Here is a 20,696-nt window from a genome sequence, read left to right on the forward strand (position 1 = left end):
CTCCAAGTGAAGCGAATATTCGCCGCACGACTGCCGTTTGCACGTTTTATCGGTATGCATGTATGTTTTAAAAATCGTTGAACGATCGCAAGAGCAAGCTGAGAGAAATTCAGAATGAGAGAGCGGAAAATCCGAGGGAAAGGGAAAACGCAAGTCAAATAAAATCGGACCACGCAGTCAAGATGGAGACAATATCGTTGCAAAATTAGAAATATAAGTTGCAAATTGTTTTAAATTCATAGAAGTTTCCGCAAATTTCATTGTTCATCAATGTAAGCAAAATATAACCAAAATACAGACATACATACGTATATAAAAATTAGGCCGACTTTTATTTGGTGGTCAGAAATTTTTTCATTTGACTTTGGTATAAATTGAGGGATTTCAATATTTTATCATAATTTTATAATGTATTTCTTTTTTATATAAAAAGTTTAAAAATTTTCAGGGTTTGTTGCTGTGATTACATATATTAACCACCAAGTAAGTGTCACCCTAATAAACATGCATAGTTTGTTTATGAATTTTATGTCGAACAAGGAACATTATTTTTAAACTGGAAATGTAACCAGTAAAATTTTTCGCACACTTTAATTAACGCCAGTCAAATTTTCACCAACTTTGCACAAATCGAAGATGTTTCCGCGATATGATATTAATATGAAGTAAATAAAAGTTGTAAAGATTTGACTAAAAATATGCTAGACTTGTACAAACTTTAAAGAAAATAAGTTCAGTTTCTTCGAGTTTGATAATAAACAGACAAAATTTCCGCGACCCTGAGAAATAAAACAAGCAAACTTTGCGATAACTTGACTTGAAGTAAATCGAGTTTCGATGAACTTTGCTCGGAACGAGATGAATTTCAATTGTTACGGTTGCAGCTAAGAATGAGAAAACTTTTCTCGAAACAAGACAATCTTTCACAAATCTTACAGGAGTTGATGAGTCAATTTCACACAAAACTTGAGATACTTGGATTTCGGCAACAAGAAAATTTAATTACTAGAATAATTTGTCGAATTGTTTTATCAAACAAAAATTTTTTTTCACAAACCTTTACACTTTTAACCATAAAAGAATCTTTCCTTCAGTGTCAATGTAATTTTACACAACAGCGATAATGAAAATAAAGTTATCGTAAATAATTGAAAGAAAAAAAAATATATACATATATATATATATATATACAGCAGAACTCGCAAGACCGTTTCATAAAAATTCCGAATCTGCGAATGCAAAATAAAAACTAAATTTTGCACTGTACAATATGAAGCAATATCAAAAATTTAATCCAATTCGAAGAGACGTAAAATAAATTTCTGAGAAAGAAGAGATAAAAAAAAAAAAAAAACACCGACAAATATATTCAATTAAAAATTTGTGCAGAACAACAGAATTTTAGTTGCTTATCAGCACTTCTTTTTTTCTTGGTGTGCAGAACCTTGACACGGTACGTTTCGTCTGCATAATTCAATACGCGTCAAAAGAAGAGAGAGAGAGAGAGAGAGAGAGAGAGAGAGAGAGAGAGAGAGTAAGAGAGATGGGAATATTTTTTCTCTTTACTCTTGTAAAGTGTCCGCGGAAATAATTTACATATTGAATGGTAATCGAAGCAGTGGTCCATGCAGCTCTTCGCTGTGCGTTTAAAAGGCTGGAATGTTTACCAGATAGGAAATCTAATCCCATCACATATATGAAGCAAAGATAAAGAGCAGAGAAGAGGAAAAAAACAATCTTCCTAGTAAAAAATTTAAGTAAATTTAAATTGAAATTTGTAATATGTCGAGGATTTAGAAAAAAAAAAAAAAAAAAGAAAAAAAAAACAATTCAGATCGCAACGAAAAATGAGACACAAGATTGTTTTTAGAGTTGTTATACTGAATTTTAATCTAGTGTTTTTTTTTTTTTTTTTTCTTTGTGTCATATCTTCGATTTATAATAACTAAAATTTTCATCGTCGTTTCCCGTCGCGTAGATAATAACGTTACTCACCTCACTTAATTCGTAAAATATGTAAAGCCAACTTCGACGTAATGACGAAATGTCATTCAATTGTTGAAATAGAATAATTGATGTCACTGTCATCACGTCTTTGTGGAAAAAACTGATTTGATGTAATTTTTAACGACGGTTAATTATATATCATAACAGCATTTTTCTTATTTGCCTTGATTATTTCTGAAATTTGATACTATTTAATAAAAAATTGTGACGAAAGAAAAATATCTGTGGAATAATTATTCTTGTGCAAAGAATTTTCAGTTACCAAAAGTATTATACTGCATAAATATTTTCTTACGCGAAGAAAGTGAACAATATTCAAGGTTGAAGTTCGTAAAGTTATAATAAATAAATAAAATCTGTGTAGTCTACAAAGTCCGAGAATACAGAATTATGTACTCGATTGAATCCGGGCAATTCTGAATCTGTTTTAGCACGAATACCGTCGGGGAAGATTAGGTGAAAATTGTTTCCAGAAGTGATTTTATAATACGTGCAAAGTAACCGAGAATTAATAACATTTTGAAGTTAGTTATTTCACGACTTTAGAATTGTTTGAAATTCAGCAAATCGTAATAAAACAAGACACACTCATGATTTGAAATCTAAGTTTCTTCGAAAGGATTGAAAATTGTAAAATAGAAAATTTCTTTTCCAATGTTTTGTTACGATAACGTGACCAACTGCAACCTCGTGAATCAACGCTTCCGGATAATAGTTTGAAAAAATCTTCGCGACAACGAGAAGTTATTATTCTTTTTATTTGGCTCCAAGACGCATCCAGTTTTTGGAAAAAATTTATAGTAATACTTAGCAACTATCGAATGCGAATCACGGATAAATAATTTCACAAAACATTATCCACGGAGCAAAATTATGAACAATATTATGCCCGATCAGTTTTCAATCATACTGATTTGCATTGAACGTTAGAAAATAAATCAAATCCAAGATTGCCAAAGTATTGTGGCGGGAAAATTCCGTCAAAGAATGCGACTGTACAATTCATTCTAGAACAAGATCTTGCTTTCAAAATGTTTACACTTTCGTAATCACATTTAATTGTGAATTGATTATCAGGATCAAGTTTTATAATAGACAAAGTTAAAACAAGTTTTAAAAATCGGATGAATTAATTTTTTCACGGAAAAATGTATTATATTCACAGATTTTTTTAACTGTTTTTCTTTTCCCTTAAATGTAGGCGAATTCCATTAATTCTAAATCGGTAATAAAATGTCTTCCAATCTATACGCTGACTTAGAAAAGGAAGCAAACGCACCAAAATATACTATAATATAATAAATACGTTCGAGATTGTCACGAATTTGTTATTATTTATTGAATTTAATCCGAACACTTTACAGGGAAAGAGATTGTAAAACTTGAATCGAATCGAAGCGAGAAGTTTTTTAAATCGACGAAATTTCTTCAAATCTCATTTTTTCTCCATTTAAAGAAGAGATCTTGTCAGAAATCGCTCGATCAATGATCGATCCGCGTAATATTTTCGAAGAGTTTCATTTCGATTAAAAAAAAAAAAGAGTCATTGAAACGAGTGCTCGGTGAAAAGTAACTAAAAATTTTGAAAATGAATAGATTCACCCCGATTGAATGATCGAAAAAAAAGATAAGTATAAAAAAAAAAAATTCTAAATCACACTAACGGAAAAGAAGACACCGTTCGTCTCAGGATTCACATTGAGAAAACTTTTTCAACTATACATTAAATACATTTATCTCCGAAGTGAGGACGCGGTGGTCCAAAGTGCAAATTAGAAATAGATAAAACGCGATTCCCGCGATATCACAGTGATCCCAACACCTGGAAATCCAATCGCGTCACTCAGTTTTTGAATTTTGAATTTCGTGTAATAAAATATCGACGAGCGAACTCGGAGCTTATAATCAATTCAAAGAAGATACGAATGATTGATCTGCAGATGCACGCACTGCACGTATGACTTAACAACTCACGAGGGAATCGAATGTGTAGCAGTAAGACTTGCCGTCGGTCAGGATGATCCAGAGAGGACGGGTTCTTCGCCGGCACTGATCGTGAATCTGTCGTCGGCTCGCCGCGTGCAGGTGGATCGGGTGACGGATGCGGATGCGGATTCGGATTCGGATGCGGATGCGGATGCGGGGAAACCGGACCGTTTATCGCTCGGCTATGTCGGCGGCGGCTACGGCGGCGGAAGCTCGGCTGCAGGGCGGGCAGAGAACAGGTAGAGAGGCAGGTCTGGACCTGGATTATGGTACGTGGTGCAGCGGGGCCGGGGGCTGGCGCGACACTGTCCTCGGCGTGCTTGCGACGCCCGCCCCGCGCACCCCCGACGCGCAACCCCCCCGCAACCTCCCGACGGAAGACGGAAGACGGAAGACGGAAGACGGAAGACGGAAGACGGAAGACGGAGTTGTATTGTATACCACCTACCTATATATACACTCGGCGAGTAAGTTGAAGAACGTTTCGGAGGATTTTTCAACTTCTCGTTTCTCTGTTTCCTCACCGGGAAAATGAAAAGTTGACTTTTTCATTGGATCTCGAAGTTTCGGTTGGACGTCTGTATTTACGTCTTTTCGATCAATTTTTCTTTCTTTTTTTTTTTACCAACAATATGTCGAGAACGAGTTCTCGATTTAGTGTCAATTTTACATTATTGGAAGAATTTAACTAAACGTAATGGCTCGGCAGATTCACTTTATGTTAGAGTTGTTTGTTATATTTTTTTTGTTTTTGAATATGACGTAAGGTATTGTAATTTTAACATTTAAATTTTGACCATGTATATATTGACGTGGTATTTTGTACTTTTTATTTCACTTTTTTTAGTAAGACGTTGAAAAATGGTTAAATTAATCCGAAAATTTTTGTGGACATGCTGGGAGATTTTTTTTCTAACCGTGTAGACGCGGCTTTCCCGAACTAAGAACTGATGAGATTTTGCTTTTTAAATTATTCAAAGAAATCATGATATCTTGAGAATCGGGGAAAGGATTCGAATGAAAAATGGTCACGAATAATCTAAAGTCGGATTTTTCCAAAATTTAAATTGGTATTTGAAGGTTTTTTGGGTCACTGATCTCGAATTTGACTTTCGGCTTCAAAAGTTCGAATGAAATAATGACATCGTTATTGTTGTTGTTGTTACAGGTTAGCTATGGTCAGCTCAAACGCGCTTGTTCTAATGTAGATTCATATTTAAATCAATTTTTTTTTCTACAAGATGTACATAATTTACCCAGAGAGATAAATTTTCTCACTTTATTGTATAAAATGAAGAATATTTGGCTTATAAATGATCCCTTTGTATTATTTTACAAAAGCTAGATAAACCAGATTGAAAAACATTGTTCACTGTGATAGGTGGTCTGGAAAAAATAGCTAAAGTCTAACCAGAAAGCATGTAAAGCATGCAAAATCTACTGGACAAAATAATCGAATGAACCATACAAAATCCTGAATCAATTATACAAACAGTCAAAAACACTATATAAATAGTAAAAACGGTGCGATTCGAAACAGATATTTGATTGAATTTCGTATAAATTTGAAAAATCAACATTTCTAACCGAGAAGCCTTGATTCCTGTGCTCATTCGATTTTTTTTTCGTCTTTTAAACTCGCGTCTTTCTTAATGAAAATGGTAAAGAAGAATTTATTTAAACACATCGAGCTAAGATTAAGAAAAAAAGTATTAATTCATTCTCAGGATGGATTTATTTGAAGAAATAATAGTGGAAAGCCACCTTTAGACCAATTTGGAATACACAATCAACACGGCGATCAATTTATCTCAGGTATTCGAATATTTATTCAACTACTTTACATTCATGCACATTCATTCGCTTTGGAATTCTCATTTACCAGACTATATTGTGTTAGAGAAAAATAAACAGTGCGGTAAAGCGAGTCGATGTGTTGTTAATCGTAAGAGGGAAGAAGATCGTGTCCTGCAGTCTCCTGTGGATTGCAACAGGTCCTGCCGGGCAAGTTCAGAGTCCTGTACAGCCCGCGAGGGTCGGGATAAAACGCGGTTCTTTGACTTTTTTATCGACAGGCTCATGTCTGAGGCCGTGAAAAACTTTTTAAAAATTCTGGAATTTTTATCGCCATCAAAGTTCTTGGAAAAAATTATTGAAAAGCTGTAACTGACATTGCGTAGATGATATAATCGTGGGACGACTTTCAGCAGGTAAGTAAATTGGATATCGATCGTAGGATTAGTCATTTTAGGTACCGCAGCTTCCGGTCCCGGCAGATACGACAACCCATCTCTGAAACTCTTATTTACGGTATAAACCCTCCTCGAAAAGTTCAATTTTCGGTTTGGCCACAATTTCAATCTCGTTTCTTGATTTTTGGGAAAAAATTTACTACGTTTATAACGTGTGAGTATGAAAAAGCGTTAATGACTTGACTTTAACGAGGTAAGAACGTTTTTTTTTTTTTGATATACGAGATTAATTTTTGTCAGCAATTCTGAAACTTTGATATTTTGTCATCATCTGAAAACATATTTGATTAATATGTAATATTTTCAGATCTTCGGTTTTTCAAATACGCGCATACCTGTCACTAAAAATTTTACACTATAATGAAATTGCCAATATAGCTTATTATGTTCTCCAGGTCGGAGTGTACCATGGATGTTGAATAATTTTTTCGAAAGGCGGTTAGAAGAGAAAGTGAAAAATAACGAGAAGATTTCATTTATATCTATTACATTAATTAATTTCCATAAAATAGACGAATCCGCAAATCGATAGAACAGACTAACTATGAATTATATAGTAGAATCTACCTGTAATAAAAAGTTTCTTTGCATTGTATTGTACAACAATATTCCATTGTGCAATAACGAATCTTATATACGATGATATAACAATTCATGGAATTTTAAATTGCCTCTTTTATTAAAATAATTGGACCGTAGATGAATTCAAACAAAATTCAATTGTTCTCAAAATTGGTGATAAAAATCAACATACGAACTCCGATTCTCTGAAAATCGACGCGGTAATTTTTTGTGAATATAGATCTCAAAAGAAAAAAAATCGTAACTGAAGAAAACTCGTAAATAACGGAAAGTAAAAAAAATTGTAAAAGTGCTTCAAAGCCGAGATCCAAAATTCTAAAAAAATGTATAACTTAATTATACATTTAATAAAAAAAACATACATTATAATTAAATTCACTAACAATTTTCCTTTACCATGTTTGATTCGCTTCACGATTTTTCAATTATTCGGTCCCACCTTAAAGCCAACCTTTTTTACAAAACTCAAAAATCTTTTTTTACTTTCGATCATTTTGACAACCGTCTCACGATGAAAAGAATCATTTTTCCCTCCTTTCAGCACCATTAACATTTCAAACAAACAAAACACCATGTTTGAACGTTCCGAAAATCCTCAAAAAATTACCAAAAATTCTGTCTTCTTGCGTCAAAAGATTCACAATCAAGCATAGAATGTTTGATTGTTGTTTCAGAATTTTCGGAACGTTGAAACACGACAAAAAAAAATCGATCGAAATGAAAAATAAAATTCTTAACAATTTTGATATGGGATTAAATAATCACAGAAAATTACCGCTTCGAGGAAAAAATCTAAAAAAAATTCAAGGCTGATTTTTTTGAGATCGGAGAACAGTAGAAAAAATTGTGAGGGAAATAAAAAATGTCAAGGGCAAATCATTGCTCGAGTTGACGTGTCCAAAGCCTCGTATACATTTACGAGCGAACCTAATGAAAGGTTAATTAGGTGAAAATCTGGAAGCGAGTTCCTTCTCGGCAGGCAAGGCAGGCAGACACTTTGTTCCTGTGCTTTCTACGAGGCCTCGGAGACAATGGATCGGCGCTGCATGGAGCTCGGTAAGAAGAAACAAGTCCGCTGCTGCAAGCCTTAAGATCCCGTAATTAGTGACTCGCGAATCTGCTCGACGACGAGGCAACTTAAACCGCGGAGCTTTTTCTGATGAAACAATGTTTAATTATCGCGAAAAGTTAGCTGCGATCCTTGATGATTAGCAAGTCCGTCTAGTAGCTACTCCTGATTTTTCTCTTTTCTCTTTTTTTTAGTTTTTTGTTCGTTTACTAATTTTATTCTACCCTCATTGTTTTCAATGAAGTTTGCCTCATTAATCTGGTATTTCTACGTGTATTTACTTCGATCAAACGTGTTTTGTGATTCTTCTGTCTGACAATGAGAGAGAAAATAAATAAGAAGAAGAAGTTTCTTGAAGTTGAAAGAAAATTATTTATTGAGATTTAATTTCTAACAGATTTGGCTGTACATTCATGCACAAGATTTAGTTGTACTTAAGGATTTCATTTTTCGGAGTTTTGGAGTTCAAATTTTTTTTCTCGATTTAACGGTGGTTACTCAGATATTAACCCGTAACATTCGGAGGGCTTGAATTTTAATTTTGAAAACTAACGCATCCGTGTATACCACGTGACTCATTTAAGTACGCAAACCGTAAGTATGAAAAATAGATCGAAAGTATCGGAAGAAAGGATGAACCTTTATTAGTTGATTGAATTATGCATGCTGATGTTTTAAGACGGTGTTCTTGTGTCACAGTAACAGGAATTCCAAACATGATGAATTCATCGACTCAGAAACATAATATATAAAACGATCACAAATTTTTCACAAAACAGAGAAAAAAATAATCTAAATCTGATATCTAATATCTTGTATGCGTCAAGATATCCAATCAATTTGCGATGTTGAAAGACGAATGTAGAATGGTAAAATCGCTAGCACACTTAAACTAGTTCGTGAAACACGGTAATTGAATTCGCAAACGTTTCAGTTTAAACTTTACGACACTGCCGTTGTGGTTTGAATGCACAAAATCCCTCTTTTCTGTTGTTATTTTGAAACGCACTCGCAGATTTACTTCAATTTTCATGTAATTTTAGTCCGGTTTTTATTCGTTAATATTTTTCAAACGGGGAAACATTCAACACCTTTATTTTTATTGTGAATATTGTTATTATTATTGCCATTATTATTTGAAATTAACAAAGTAAACTAAATCAGAAATCGTTCGTACGTACTTAAAATGATTTCAAAGCATGTTTTGAGATATTTCCGAATTTAAGATTCGATGAGATCTATAAGACGAATGTTAAAAAACGTAAAAATAACGAAAGGATTTTTTATTCTCATAGTCCACTTTCAGGATCCTTGCGCGTCGGAAATGCGAAGGTAAATTCTTCGGAAATTAACGGAGTTACCGTTATCGGAGGGTAATTGTTTGTTAATTCGCGGAAAAAAATATTTGTATACGATCAAATAAATTTATATGAAACTATCCCGAATTTGACCTGGTAAAGTTATATAAAATTATGCGCAAATAATTTTAGATAATTTTGTATAATTTTGAATAAGTTAAAATAAACTTGAATAATTTCATCCGAGTTCACAAAATTTTATCCAGTCATACAAATCTTTGAAGAATCGTAAGTTTGACATAATTGTACATGATTTCATAAATTTGGCAAATCTGTAATAAAATTATACAAGTATATACAAAATCATGAAAAATGATGTGAAATTATATGCGTATAATAATTTAACATAATTTTATCAGGTCAAATCCGAGATATAATTTAATATAATTTTATCTGATGATAGAAAAAGATTTTATCCATTTTACATAATTAATCTGCTGCCACTGATTTAACTGAGTCAAAAATGTGAAATTTGCAGAAGCTGCTGATGATTCCGGGAATCACCCATACGCGCAATGCACTTTGGCACCCTGATCGGTATTCCTAAATAATGGCGAACGCAGGTTTCAGGATGCTCACGGCGATTGGCGATGCAGAGATCGAGTATCAGGGCCGAAGATTCTGTCTGGTAAATGGCATGTGGGTAGCATGGGAGCGTCGGGAGTGTAATGTAAACTAATTAATACTCGGGTCAGAGCCAATTAAGGGTTGCGAAGTGGTTCGCAGACCGGCGCCTATATATTTCGCAGGCGACTCGATGGATCGCGTAAATTTTCCCCCTTGGTGCAAAAATCGTAGGTATAACTTGTACGTCTCGATCGAAATTTATAAGCGGTTGTGAAGCGCCGAGAAAATTGAAGAAATTATATATGGATTAGGGGAATATTTTTTGAATACAGATAGCTGATGTAAGATTATTGTAATTAGTGGAAAAGATTATAAGATGATATTTAATATTGTTGGTAAATTAATTAGATTCTAGCACGTAGTCTTATTTGAATTTAACCAATTAATATTTGATCGATTGAAAAATATTACATGAATAATGTGTGTTAAATGAAAAAATTACGATTTATTTTCTAAGAAAATTTATATATATATTCTGATTTTTAAATGTTTTTGATTCGGTTGTAAGAATTTTATTTCCTTTTTTAAATACGTTGATAACATTCATGAAGAATGATATTGATTTCAATTTCACATTCAAAAAGTAATAAACATCGTTGAACTTAGTTTATTTACAAATTGCAAATAAGTATATGAAATTGACTAATTTTTCATTTTTTCATTTCATTTTGATATGCGACAGAATAAATGTGATGAGACCGAAGGCCATAAGTTACGATTAATTTCGGTGCTTCGTTATATTGATTTCAATTATTTCGTTATATGATTCGATGATATGAATGTAGTAAAAACCTTGTACATGGCGATGACAGTATCGAAATGAAAAAAAATGCGTATATTCCCTTGACCAGAACACGATGAACGATAGAAGAGAAGTTTGCGTGTACTAAATTGCAATTTCATGATGTTTTGCTTGGTTTTGGTATAGACTGTTTGTACGATGGGATAAAATGAATATAATTTCAGCGAGGAAGCGAAGTTACATTTCATTCCGCGCACTCGAAAGCTGAGTTATTGTCACGGTTTCATAAACGCAGGTGGATATTAACAACAGGCAGGTAATTTGTGCACGTCGGAGTTTGAAACTCAAACTATTCTATACGCTGGAAAATTAATGCGACGGACTGCCTGCGATTTTCCTGCAAGGGACCAGAAATTTTATAGAGAAAATATAAGAGAATCAGCTGGAGAATTTATTGTGAACTGTAATTGAATCGGTTTTGTTTTTGTATTTTTGCCTCGATGTTGCGTGAAATTTCTAATTGACGTTTTGTCATAAATCTATGTATGATTTATAATGTTCTGTGGTAAGAATTATATGAAAATTCATACAGACATGAACGATATTTTTCTGATAGTGAAAGAAACTGAAACACTTATATAAAATTGAAATATCAAATTTTCAACTATCAAATATTTTGATAATTCGTAAGATTAATTTTCTTCAAGAATCAAAAGCTTGGTAAATGCTGTTTTTTTTTTTAAATATAAATTAACTTTGCATGAAAACCGGGACCACAGAGAGCTTTTTTTTCCTTTATGGTCTCCTCGTATTTTCACTTGGGTACACCCATATATAATTCTGTGGGTGAGACACCAGATTGAATTATGCAGCAGGGAAAGTTCTACGCATCCTCGATTTAACTTCGACGGAGAGTCTGACGCCATTTATCATTGAAAAAAAGGAGCAAAATAAAAGCGAAGGCAAAAGTATCCGATCCTTGTCATTATAGTAAAACGAAAATGCCATTTTAACTTTCTATAACGAAAAGTGACGTGAGATTTAGTACTAGAATGGAATCCGAGTGAAATTTTTATCGATACACTCTAAAATACACGCGAGTCACGAACAAACTGAAAAGAAAATATAAAGATGAAAGAGGACAGGATGGAAATAAATCAAGTATGACATATGGTTACCCAAGCATTCTGGCTTATAAAACTCAAATCCAAATAGATTACACAAATATTTGTACGTGTATTTGACTCGTTTTTTTTTTTTTTTTTTTTTTTTTTTTTTTTTCAAACCAATAATTCATCAACAATTTTTCACCGAAATGTGTATTCATCCACTAGATCATTCTCCCTAATAAAAGTAAGAGACTCTCCTCTTTCTCACTTTCTCTCTATCTCCCTTCTTTCTGAAATAATCTACCGCAAATAATTGAGGATAAAATTTGAAAAAAAATTATTCAATATTGTAAAACAAATGAGAAACCGTATAATAAATACATAATTAAAAGAGGGCAGAGATAAGAAATTCTCCTTTGAAGATTTCACTCGAGTACATTAGCGGATTCTTGGCGTGTTTTCACCTTCTCATCTTACAAATGATGAGAACCTTAAGCGTCCTGGTATATACAACAAGTGTATCAGAGATCTATGTAGGTGATACTGCTTTGTCGTTTCTCGTAAACGTCCTGTTACACCATAAAGATGGAGCTCTCTTAACGGATTACTTTATGCCCCCCCACCCCCACCCCAAGTCGTGGGGGAGATTAATTCAGGATTAAGGTGACCCCCCCCCCACCCTTTCCTCCAACTCTCATCTTGTTCTTATAGCACCGTGATCCTCCTTAATTTAAGGACGTACCTAATCTCCGAGGTCCTTCTCCTCGAGGCTTATGTAAGTATTGAAGATTTGATTTTTTTTTTTTTTTTTTTTTTTTTTTTTTTTTTTTTTTTTTGTGTTAAACATGATTATTTAAGAAGACTTTAGGCTGCCGTTTATGGTTAACCCTGACAAATTTTCACTCCGATGTGCTTCGAGCTGAGAAAATATTGACGAATTATAGATGATCTTCGATTTTAGATATAATTTTTTTTGTCGTGAAAAATAAATAATTTTTTCCACATTAAGAAGAGTCGCGTCCGTTGAAACCGAAATCCGTCTTATCACATAAATCTAGATGGACTTCAAAGATCAACTTCCTAACTTTGAATATATCGATTTCATCATGTCGTTGAAAAAGTTGTTGAACTACATTTCACGACAAATGTAATGAAAGAAAAAAAAAAAAAAAAAATTTCATTTTGAGAAAAAAAATGTCATGCCTAATGAAATCAATTCTAGCTTCCACCATGATCCCGTATGCAGCACCTTTCAAAATATTAAGGTCTTCATGTAAATACTGCGACCTCTATCGCACAAGAATATAAAATTTGAAACAAAATCTGGGGACCGTCGAAAAAAGTTTTTTTTTGTGATAAAACGTTTCTCTACACAGTTTTCCAAGAGTTAACCTCTGAATCGAATTCCCTGGTCAGACGTATCAGACTTTTCTTTAATGAAAACATTTTGAATCATATTTTCTCCGCGATAAAAAAGTTATAAAATCCATCAACGTGTTTCTGTGAAAGCGTTAAACGGAGATTTTGAAAATTTGTGGCATTTTAGCATTTTACTTACCGTCACAGTTACCGTGTCATGTGAAAATTTTAGAAGAACGAAAAAAAAAAGAAATGAGCCATACGTGTAGATGCACACGTGTAGGCAAATGCTAGAAAAGGGTTGTGTGATCTACGAAACGGCTTTGAGGGAGGACAAAATTTTTTTTCTTTATTTCAAAGCGACGGTTCCCGCTGTGACAAACCTACAAGGCATTCCGCTCTGCGCTGATCGTGCCTAAAAACGAGAAGCAAAGTAAGCGTACGCAGCGCAGCCTGAAGCTTGGAACTTGGAACTTGGAGCTTGGAGCTTGGAGCCACGCTGTCTGCTGCATCGAGAGGCCTTGCGGGGGCGGTAAAGGAGGGGGGAGGCGGCAAGAGCTGGAGAGTGACGAGCGAGGGGGAAGCAGAAGTGGAGGAGTGTCACAATAGCCTGCAGATTAGAGAGGCAGACGTACAGTCCGACGTTCTCCCCCCGAGGTACAGTCAGTGCGAACCTCGAGCTTCAAACCTCATCTATTTTTCGAAACTTTGACAATCCATGATCCTTCGAATATTTGCAAAATTAATCGGAAAACGAATAAGGGAAAAGTGAAGGACTTGTTCGGTCAGAAGGTTTCATTTAGGTACGATAAACTTTCGTCGAATAAATCAGATGCGCAACATTATTTTCTATAAAAATGATGAGTTGGTATGATTAATTGGTAATGAAAGTTTTTTGGAAATTTTTGTAATGAAATACTGAAATTTTTTTTTTCTAAATTATGTAACTTGATTTTTCGATTTGATTATTTCTCTCGGTGATACCGGAGTGCAAGGGCAATTCAAAATCGAGGCGATTTTACAAAACTTCATTCAATCCATGATTGATTTTAGAACAACAAATAATCTGGAAAATTTTGCCGATTTATTTGAATAAATTCCTACATTTTAAAAACGATTTTGACCGTTACAATTCACTTGAAATTACGTGTTCAACAATCTGATGAAAGTCCGATTTGTTAAAATTCTAATTTTTAGCTTTCAATGCGGTTGTTAGTAATACTTGTGTGAAGTTCATGATTGACAAAGGGCGATAAAAGTTCTGAAACGAATACCAATTACTGAAACAAAGATAATCAAGTAATTGAATTAATTAAATCAGTATCGTCAGTTTTTGCGAGAAAATTTTGAGAGTATGTATCTTATCTGAGAAAACCTAACAGTTATCGAAACATTGGAATGATAACACAGAAGTCTACAATTATTTCAATTTCAAAGAGAACATTAATTTGTTAATTCTAGTCGATGCTCTGCAAATTGCCTCCAATTATAAATTGTCTTGTTTTTCTTTTGGATTTATCCATTGTAATGAAAAAAACAACTCACATTTAGAATCGTTATATGCTATAATTGATAAAATAACGATGAAGAATAAAACTTTGTTATAGTTCTCCAAAATCGGTTTTAAAAGATTTCAACACTGAGAATTCGTCGTTTGCTAAATAAATGATGTCCTAAAATTCTACGTGCACCAAGTTTTTTCAGTTGAATAATAGAACGAAACAAGCGCTCAACGAGCTTTACTATAAATTCCTGCAAGAAATGAATCCCCTTTTTGTTAAATCTTTGCAAGACCTCGCAAAGAATTTCGTGGCCAATTTTTTACCAGCATTTCGAATAAAGTAGATTCACCACTAATAAAGCTCTTCTCATCAATATGCTTTAAAACTTGTTTTCTGCAGTGTCGCTTCAAAAGTAAATACTTTGCATTTAATAAAACTTGATTCGAATTACTTATTTTGAATCTTTAATTTCACCTATACCTTCCCAATCCTCCTATAACAATTTTCGTTTTAAATTCATTGAGAGAGAATCTTCGATTTCCCCACCAAAAAGACTGATCATGAATCAAATATTCGGTCCACATAAATGTCTAGGATTATTTTCCCAGCGCGTATGCTTCACTGTCTTTGTAAAAAATTAATTTTTGTTTCAATTTATACCTCCGTTATTGAAATCCAAATTTTTGCTCCACCTTTTTTCAGTAACAAAATAATTTCCTCAATTTTCAATTAATCGAATCAAAATAACCAATAAATAATTTAAAAAGTTTAGAATAAAAAGAATTTCACAAAATCGTATCAATTTTCAGAAAGTCAAACACAGTTTCAGCTCATTCGCAGACACACAAGGCCATATTACATAAACGTTACGTAACTACAGCTGCTGTTCGTACCACGTACTAGGTATATACATACGTAGGACGAGAAGGAGCAGAGAGTGAGAAGGATCCGTGCGGTCTGACTGGAGCCCGATATTACTACTTGTACAAATACAAACAGCACTATGAGAACAGCCGAAATGGTTCCTGCCGCTTCGCCGGGTTTCGACGGTTCAGTTTCCCGGCTGATTCGGAGGGTGAGTGTTTCAAATCTTCCGACTCTAAGCGCCTCCTAATCGCCGAAGACGAGGCAAATCCTCCGCCATCATTTTCTGACGTCAAACTTTCGTCGAGTCTTATTTTGCTTGACTCTCTACTATTTTTGGTTCGCAGTATTTTTGCTGATTCTTGATTGAAAATCGAAATTTTTCCACGAAATTACGAGATATTTTATCGTTAGATAAAACGAGAGAAATTAAATTAATGATGTTCGGAAAAGACATAAAGGTCCGAAATTAGCTGGACAACAGAAATATTTGATAATTAAAAAATATGAACCTTTATTCACAACTTCAACACTCTTCGCGAAATGTTAGAAAAAAAAAACATTCGAAACATATTTCTTACAGTTTTCAAAGAAAATCCTTACAACCGATTTTTTTTCTTCATTACCGATTACTTTCACAAGAATTCGAAAATTTTCCCATCTAGAAAATCTGTAAACTAACCAATTATTACCAATCGGAGAACAAAAATAATTTTATAATATGTCGGTGAAGCTATAACTTTCCACGAAGGGTTGTTTTTGCTGAGAAAAAAGTTTACATCACGATTACTTACATTTTATAAAATAATTGCCAGAGATTACTTGCCAAATAAATTCCACTTTGATTATATAATTTCTCATTATTTCTAAAATATCATACGACTTCATGAGATTACCATACAGATTTCTGTAATCCCAAATTATTTCTCATGACTACCAATCATTACTACCGCAGAATTTCATTTCAATATCACTGATTCCAGTGTAATTTCAGAGATTACAAAATCATTTCAAACGATATTGACACCATGATTACTTCATTGAAAGACCCCTAGCTTTCCACGGAATCGCCCATTCACCCACTGCCTAAAATATCGCGCATTATTGTACGACGTAATACGGATTACGGACGCAACGTATGCTTTGTACATGGTATATACCATACATATCATGTCACATCATGTATATATATATATATACACCTATATTATATGTATACATATAATGTGGACGCGTGTTTATACATGACTTGGAATTTGGCCTGACCGCGAATACCTTGGCGCTCGCCTCTGGCCTCCTATGGCTTGCCTGCAGGCTGCCAGGGGCGTAATATTGATCACGAAATGGGCGAGGGTGTCTGCGCCCCTGATACTCACCCCCGAGACTGGAGAGAGAAAAGGAGAGAGAGAGAGAGAGAGAGAGAGGAGTGAACGGTGCAACGTCTACCGGGTAGGTCGTTAAGGAGGTTGGCTGGCCGAAATTGGATATATTACTTTGTCAATTTTATCACGAGATAGTCGAACATTGAATATTAATTATCGATATACTGAATTTATTAACGAGAGCTTAGATATCGATGATAAATTTCAGGGGCATTTTATTCAGGTGACTATTGTGAACAGATTTTTTTCATACAATTTTTTCTTCTCAAATATTTTCATAATTTTTAATATAAAATTTTAAAACACTTCACTGATGTTGATTATTTAATAAAAAAATCAAAAAAAAAAAAAAAAATGGAAGCGTTGAATCCATTAGTGAAAAGTAAAAAAAAAATTTAATTCGTCTCAATGACTACGTAGAAAATAGTCTTTTGAATAAAATGAGACATAGTAAAGCGAATTTTGGAACGGTTTAAAACGAGGTACCCATATATGTAAACTTTATTTTATAGAATTTTGCTATTTTTGTGGAAATCTTCGTTGCTTCGAAATTTAATGATTCGACAGTTGCTCAATGTACGACTAAGTTGTACTAACATTGACAAGGAATATCGAATTATCGATTTTGTGTCTTTTGGTCAAGGAATTCTGGGTTGAAAAATTTGATCAAAAAATGTTGATGAAAATAAAGTTACTCACCAAGAATTACCACTGCCAGATAATAGTTTATTCAATTTTAACTCATGTCATGCTACAACTGAATTTGATTACGACCGAAAATTTTTTTCCACATCTTCTCTTTGCACCCATTTTTTGCTTTCGGCTAATCAGTTGATCAGAAAAATATTTCACTGTATATTTTACGGGGTGATAAGTAAGTCACATTAATGATATACTAATTATTTATCTTTCTTGAAGTAATTTTTGTTGGTGAAAATCCAGTTTTAGTCTATACTTATATGAATAACTTGTTTAGGAATGAAAGGGGTTTTTGCTTTCTAAGATTGTGAAAGCAATGTGAAATTGGATCACAAATTTCACCATTCCAAAGTTATTAATAATTATACGTTAATTATCAGGTACAATTTCACGGGATTTCGGACGATTTCAATCTATTTCAATGTCTTCCGACGGGGTTTGACAAGGTTTCATGGAGTTAAGAAAAATTCTTACGGTGTCACAAGTGTCACAGAACTTAAAGGATTTCGTAGGACATTTAGAGGTTTCGTAAGGCTTTTCATGTGGGAAAGGATAATTTTGAAAATAAGTCAGTAAAGAATTTAGATTCAACCAAATTCCATCCTTGATTTTACAACATCAGCCGTATTCTGATAAATCCCACAAGTTTCTATGGCGGTGAAATTTTTTTTATACTCTTTAGCTCAAATTTCGGTGATATTTTGCAAAATTTTTGTTTCTGCAAGGACCTGGCATCTGCAGGGCGTATTTCTGTGCGTCTATAGTTATTACTGCAGATTTGTATCACATGGAGGATAAAGAGGGGCGAGTTAAAAACGGATATACAAAGAAAGAGGGAGAAAATGCAGAGGGAGAGGGAAAAGCAAAAGCCTTTTATGAAAGGCGATGTGTGGGGAGGATTCCGATGGAGGGGAACGACGTCATAATGTAAGCACCGACGGCCCGTTGAGACCATAGAAAAGCCGTCTGGCTTAAAGGGTTGCATCCGCTAGATCTCGATTTTATATACGCATGCAATTTAGGATCGCTGATAGCTTCCTTGCAATGATCCATGTATCACGTTACAAGAGATCTCGTGGCCTAGTTTTGAAAAAAATTCGAGATTCGATCATTGCTGCGAAGCGTCAAATTGATGGATGAATAATATAGAGGAGGGGTGGAAAAAACGCGGTAAGGGGTGCCCTTAAAATTGTATAAGAAAATATTGTTTTTCAAAATGTTTTTTAAATAGTCAAAAATGACTTCTGTAAACGTTATTGAGGATTATTTTTGATTTACAAATATTGAAAAAAAAAGATTTAGCGTATATGAGTCCTTCCACCTGGCAAAAAAACATCTGTGGATAAAATTACTGCTAAAATTTTGAAGATCCTGCAATCGTTAAATTGATCTGTGAAGTAATATTTCTGAAATGAAAAATTACTTTTTTATTGGTGAAAATTTTGGTTAACTTGGAACAAATTTGTAATTCGTGAATGCATTGTTTTTCATGAATAGCCAAAATGACATTCCTTTTTTAACGCTTTATTCCAACTACTACTGAACCATTAATTCACTGTTACCTTTTTCTCGATCATTATGTCACTAATCAACTTCTTTCAATTAAATAAGAAACTGATTGCAAAATCTGACTGGATAATTTATTTACGAAAAAGTCAGTTTACAGCTTTCTGATAAAATTTATTCGATCAATTTTTTCTGTTCATCTAACGCAAGGTTTAATAAGCCAAAATATATTTGAAGTTGTTATTAGGTAATTGTTTAATTTTAGCGAGAATCTTATTACTTTTCAATAAGTTGACTGTAGGCATAATGTTTTATTCGTTATTTTTAAAATAAAAACTAATTTATTCTACCGTGTTTCTTATTTTAGGTCAAAAATTCACATGATAATAATAATAACAATAATCTGTAGACACTTTCGATTACCTGAAGACATTTATCGCGTTTATTGTTAATTGAATGGAGAATGAAGAAAAAGAAAATTCTGAAATGGTCGGTAAAAGTAATTCTTTCGGCGAAGAAGCAATTTTGGAATTCAGGAGGTTAATCAAGACAGGTTTGTCGGCTGCTTCGACGTTGAGGGTGGCTAAATGTAAACAAAGTTTAGGGGAAAACGAAAAAAGGGGGTTCTTCCTCTTTTAATACAAACTCTCTTTTTTTATAATGTACCGAACGTAATTTGTGACTTTTTTTCTTCTGGATGTCGAGGAAACTCTAATTGGTTGGCAAACGCACACATGCATGCCTCCATAAAGTGGAGGAGGGACGTGATTCGGTTTACCTTCGTTCGAGGATTTAAATTTAGAGGACTCCAGGCGGTCCGCGATTTTCTCTGCGTCTCTACTTCGGCATCATGTATGTAACTAGAGACGAATTTATACACGCGGGTGTATAGGGAATTCTGTGCCAACTTGACCAACGTTTTTTTTTTTTTTTTTTTTTTTTATATGTTCATTTTGCAAATCTATCATTTTATCGATTCGAAGACGCGTTATTTTTTTTTTTTTTTTTGATCCTAATCTTAATTAACGATCATTAAGTGATTATTTAACGATTTTGTACGGTCTGTAGAAAAGTATACAACAAAATGAATAATAGTGAAGTCAATTGTCAATGATCGATAGCGTAATTACGAAAGAAATCTGTTTCCTGTTAAAAAAAAAAAAAAAAAAAATCACTCGTCTCCTCTTACAAATACCCTTTATTAACTTGAATTGAAGAAAAGATTATGCGTTGAAAAATGTAATAATAAACTGAAATGCGATTACAAAATGAACGGTAGTCGAAAATTGAAAAAATAAAAAAAAAATAAAAATAATTAATTTAAAATAAAAACCTGAGAATTCAATTTTCAGGTTAATTGAATTCACGCGGAATGACCCATACGACATATATATCTTCGCTTATAATACACGCGATAGGAACGGTGAGCAAACGCAATCAGACGACGACGCGGACGAGCCAAAAGTTTTTGATTTATTTGCCAACTTGTGAGTGTATATTGACGTCAACTTGTGTCCACAATACGGTATACATAGAAATAAATTTATGTGCGGCCATCTCGCTTCTATGCTTTGAAGAGATTTTTAATATTTTCCTATGATTACGAGAAACAAGTACGCGAATTGAATGATACAAGGCGTGACACATTTCGC

The 20,696-nt window shown here is 33.7% G+C and overlaps 1 protein-coding gene across 8 annotated transcripts in view; it reads right to left on the minus strand.

Moving 5' to 3' along the window:
* LOC124409982 (poly(rC)-binding protein 3) overlaps window positions 1–20,696 on the minus strand; it is a 107,896-nt gene that overhangs the window by 72,559 nt on the left and 14,641 nt on the right. For 5 of the 8 annotated variants that reach the window (XM_046888015.1, XM_046888012.1, XM_046888011.1 and 2 more), the window contains exon 1: window positions 3,982–4,093. The exons of 1 other annotated variant lie outside the window; for it this stretch is intronic. The gene's annotated coding sequence lies outside the window, so the exon portion shown is untranslated. Of the gene's footprint in view, window positions 1–3,981; window positions 4,286–20,696 lie in introns of those variants that run through there. 2 more of the 8 variants (XM_046888014.1, XM_046888007.1) reach the window with 2 other exon arrangements.

Source organism: Diprion similis, chromosome 8, assembly GCF_021155765.1.
Source record: "Diprion similis isolate iyDipSimi1 chromosome 8, iyDipSimi1.1, whole genome shotgun sequence".
NCBI lineage: Eukaryota > Metazoa > Arthropoda > Insecta > Hymenoptera > Diprionidae > Diprion > Diprion similis.